Source organism: Anolis carolinensis, chromosome 2, assembly GCF_035594765.1.
Source record: "Anolis carolinensis isolate JA03-04 chromosome 2, rAnoCar3.1.pri, whole genome shotgun sequence".
Classification (NCBI taxonomy): domain Eukaryota; kingdom Metazoa; phylum Chordata; class Lepidosauria; order Squamata; family Dactyloidae; genus Anolis; species Anolis carolinensis.
In genome coordinates, this window is record NC_085842.1 from 150,952,040 (window position 1) to 150,957,170 (window position 5,131).

A 5,131-nucleotide genomic window follows, 5' to 3' on the forward strand; every position below is an offset into this window, starting at 1 on the left:
CGAAACCATCTGAAAACCAAGGGGGCGCGGAGAAAGGGGGCACGGGCGGGGAATAGACCATGATGGAAGAAAGACCAGCTGGACTACCCCCTGCACCCCGTCCAATTGTTCCTTCCTACTGTCCATTCTACAGCTCAAATAATGTTTTTGTGTTTGACGTGTGGTCATTCGAATAGAACCTGTCACTGGGTTTTCTTAGCAAGCTTTGTCCAGGAGAGGTTTCCCCTGAGGCTGAGAGAGTGTGACTCGCCCCAGGACATGGCTCAAAGGGGATCCGAACCCCGATCCTCCTTCTTATGCTGTGATAGACTCGCATGCGTCTGTCTTTGAATGCTACAGTCCCTTTGGAACGAGAAATAGAAATGCCCCCTTCAGCAAAAGACAAGAGGGATCCTCTCACCTCTGAAGGAGTCTACCGTTTTACCTCCTCTACTTGGGTGCCAAATCCATGTTTTTATCATTGTGTACTTTTAGTATGTTCAGAGTGTTAAATTTTAATGCCTGTGTTTGTATTTCTTGATGTTATTTTATTTCGGGGTTGTTGTATGTTTTCCGGGCTGTATGGCCATGTTCTAGAAGTATTCTCTCCTGACGTTTCGCCCACATCTATGGCAGGCATCCTCAGAGGTTGTGAGGTATGGCGAAACCAAGCAAGGAAGGTTTATATATATCTGTGGAAAGTCCAGTGATGCCCCCAAAGGATGCCCCCAGGCAGGAAGAAGCCAGGAGATGAAGCCATTCAATGCTAATTAAGGTGATTAACTACAACATTCACACTGACCTCCAACTGACAAAGAGTTCTTCTCTCACTCTGGACCCTTGCTTAGTTTCTCCATACCTCACAACCTCTGAGGATGCCTGCCATAGATGTGGGCGAAACGTCAGGAGACAATACTTTTAGAACATGGCCATACAGCCTGGAAAACATACAACAACCCTGTGTTCCTGGCCATGAAAGCCTTCAACAACATATTTTATTTTGGTTTGCTGTTTTATCCGGTCTTGGCCCCATGTAAGCCACCCCGAGTCCCTTCGGGGAGATGGAGGCGGGGTATAAAAATAAAGTATTATTGTTATTACCCTATAACATGCAGATGTAGACAAGCAGATGTGGTGGAGGCTCCTTCTTTGGAGGCTTTTAAGCAGAGGCTGGATGGCCATCTATCCGGGGTGCTTTGAATGTGATTTTCCTGCTTCTTAGCAGAATGGGGTTGGACTGGATGGCCCACGAGGTCTCTTCCAACTCTATGATTCTTTGATTATAAGTCTACATAGGGACCACCAAACACAGTGATGCCCAAACACGAATGAAGAAACATGAAAGGCACTGCAGACTAACTCAATCAGAGAAATCGGACATAGCAGAGCACCTGATGAACCAACCTGGACACAGAATATTAATGGAGAACATAGAAATGCTGGAGCACACTCACAGCCACCATGTCAGGCTACACAGAGAAGCCACTGAAATCCACAAGCAGGTGGACAATTTCAGCAGGAAGGATTAAACCATGAAAATAAATAATACCTGGCTACCAGTATTAAATAAAACTCTAAAATCAGGTCAGTAAATAAAGAGCAACACGACAGGGGAATTCCAGACAGGAAACAATCGGGGCCAGTTAACATCCCCCCAATGAAGAATTCCCCAGGCAGGAAGCAGTCAGACCTTGAAGCTGAAAGGCTATTCAAGGTGGCCAATTGCAACATTTACACTTTCCTCAAACAGACAGTTCTTTCTCCCATCCTGAAGATTGCACAGATATATAAACCCCACTTGCCTAGTTTCCAACAGACCTCACAATCTCTGAGGACGGCTGCCATAAATGTGGGTGAAACATCAGGAAAGAATGCTTATGTAATATGGCCATACAGTCCGGAAAACTCACAGCAACCCAGTGATTCTGACCATGAAAGCCTTCAACAACACATTGAAATAGAAATAGATGCTTATATGGGTGCATCCACACTGGAATGAATGCGGTTTGACCCCACTTCCACAACCTTGGAACCCTGGGAGCTGTAGTTTCACAAAGGCATTGAGCCTTCTCTGCCTCCCCAAACTCCAAATCCCACATTTCCATGAGCTGTGGCAGTTAAAGTGAGGTCAAATCGCATTCATTCTACAGTCTAGAACAGGGGTCCCCAAACTAAGGCCCGGGGGCCGGATGCGGCCCTCCGAGGTCATTTACCTGGCCCCCGCCCTCAGTTTTATAATATAATATATTGTATATACATATAATATTGATAATAATATTACAATGTAATACAATATAACACTAATAATAATACCATATAATAATATTAATTATATATTCTATATTACATATAATATTACTAATAATGTTACAGTATAGTGGTATAGTTCAATATAGTAATATTTAATGCTAATATTGTGCTATGCTAATAATATAATATATTGTATGTACATATAATTTGTAAGCCACTCTGAGTCCCCTTTGGGGTGAGAAGGGTGTGATACAAATGTAGTAAATAAATGCAGTAAATAAATAAATAATAAATAAATACATTTTAGACTTAGGCTCGCCCAAAGTCTGAAATGACTTGAAGGCACACAACAACAACAACAACAACCCTAATTAACTTGACTATCTCATTGGCCAGAAGCAGAAGCACACTTCCCATTGAAATCCTGATAAATGTATAGTAGAGTTTCACTTATCCAACACTCGCTTATCCAACATTCTGGATTATCCAACGCATTTTTGGAGTCAATGTTTTCAATGTATCGTGATATTTTGATGCTAAATTTGTGAATACAGTAATTACTACATAGCATTACTGCGTATTGAACTACTTTTTCTGCCAAATTTGTTGTCTAACATGATGTTTTGGTGCTTTATTTGTAAAATCATAACCTAATTTGATGTTTAATAGGCTTTTCCTTAATGCCTCCTTATTATCCAACATATTCGCTTATCCAACATTCTGCTGGCCCGTTTATGTTGGATAAGTGAGACTCTACTGTATGTTGGCTAAAATTATTTTTATTTTTAAATATTGTATTGTTCTTTCATTGTTCTTATTCTTGTTGTTGTTGTTGTTGTTGTTGTTTTTGCACTACAAATAAGACGTGCAGTGTGCATCAGAATTTGTTTGTATTTTTTTTTTAATGATAATCTGGCCCTTCAACAGTCTGAAGGATTGTGGACCGGCCCTCGGCTTAAAAAGTTTGAGGACCCCTGGTCTAGAATGACACAGCCTCAGCTGCTGAAAGGAAAGATTGGTTGTGACTTTTTTCTTCTATATTTTTAACTACTTTTTATTTTATTGTATCTTATTTTTTTAAAAAATCTCTCATTCCTAATGTATCAAAATTATTTTTTATAAAAAAGAATGGCTAAAATCAGTGTTTGCATAGTAGCTTTATCAAGCCAACTCTAAGGTCACAAGTTGTTGTGTAAGCTTTCATGTTCTGCAGAATGGATCAGTTTTAAACTAAGCACTATATGCTCTCACTGTGTTTAAGACGAACAAAACATTATTAGCTTTATTTTGCAAGTAAAAGGTCTGAGGTCTGCTGCTGGGACTCCCCTCTCTGTCTTGCCAGTGTGGAGAAAAATACAATATGACCCACTGGACTGATATCTGTGGTTTCATTTATCTACATTCTACAAAATGTGTTCTCTCTAGGCAATTTCTAGGTCCTCCAGCATGCCTCCATGCTATTCTTGCTGGGTGTCCTTCATTTCAATAGGAATTGCTATGAACATATCCCCTGAGGCAGGCCTGTAGCGAGGGGTTTTTTTAGGGGTTCAACCCCCCCCCCCCCCAAAAAAAAATTTCAGGTTAAAAAAAAAAACCCTGGTTTACTCATGAATTTTAACTGGTTAACCAAACCCCCATGCTAAGTCTATGAGACGTAAAACATTAAGAGTCCCTCCAGGCACTATCTCAAGCAGATATTGATAGGTCTGAACCCGGGGGGGCAGGTGGGTCAGGGGTTCAACCCCCCCCCCCTGAAATTTTTTTTCTGGCTACAGCCCTGCCCTGAGGATACAAGGGTGATACAGTTGTGTAATTCCAGATTCACTTAAACTAAGGGTTCAGGGCCTGGCATGTCAAGTTTCCAGGAGGCCAGATGAGCACAGTTGAAATTGGCACTTCCAGTATTTTTTAGGATGACTGGTGCTTTGATGTAGAATTGCATAATTCTGGTGCTGATCTATGCTTCCTGGTTCAAGCTGTACATTTACTCCTGGGAGTGTCGAATTAGTGAAAGAGAGAAGGAAAAGTTACCAGGACTAAACCAGATCGTATCAGGAAAAAGAGGAAAAGACCCAGAGGCTTTTTTGTGCCCTTTGTGTGTAATGTGAGAGGTTTATGATAATAATCAGGTTGTTTCCTGAGGTCCAGCGTGCTGTGAGGCAATATTTCAGGGGAAATTTATGCAAAAGGAAAAGTCGGCACAGGCTTGCTGTATATCTCCATGGAGCCATGGACGGTAATTCATAATTTTGGTGTCCCATTTTCAATAACAACACTGTTAACGCGTGGAAGGATGTGACAAAGCATTCTCTGTTGTGGTATCCTCATATTTGGAGTCCTATCTGGTGTCAACATCTTCCTTCATTCCCATGCCAAGCTTTATTAAAATGGCCTTTGGGCATAAGTGTTTACATCCAAAACGTACATTGATCTGGTTTTCAACTTTCATGCTGTTTAAACTTGAACATTTCTTAAATAATGCTTTAATTGGCTTATATTATTTTTTCTGTTTAAATACTAAATCAATTTAATCTGTTTAAATCGGCTTTACTTGTGCCCTGAGATCCCATGATCGAGTCTGGAGGGTAAATATTTTAAGAAATAAACAGGGTTGAGAAGAGGCACTGAAATTAGGCTCTATCAAGAATCAGGAACTGTGCCTAAGAATATTCTGTGGATTTCTGGGGAAAAGAAGAACTTGATGACCATTTTTGAGGAAACATATTCAATAACTAAGTAAGCTGATGCTTCCTTCTCCCCCCCCCCCCCCCCCCCCCCCCCCGCCACTGTTGCACCATAGGAGAATTTCCATACATGAAAAAGACAAAATGGTGGTATTGATCTTAGTGATCATTTGACTCCTGGTTTCACTGTTGTTTCCTCAGGCAAGCAGTGCTCTCCA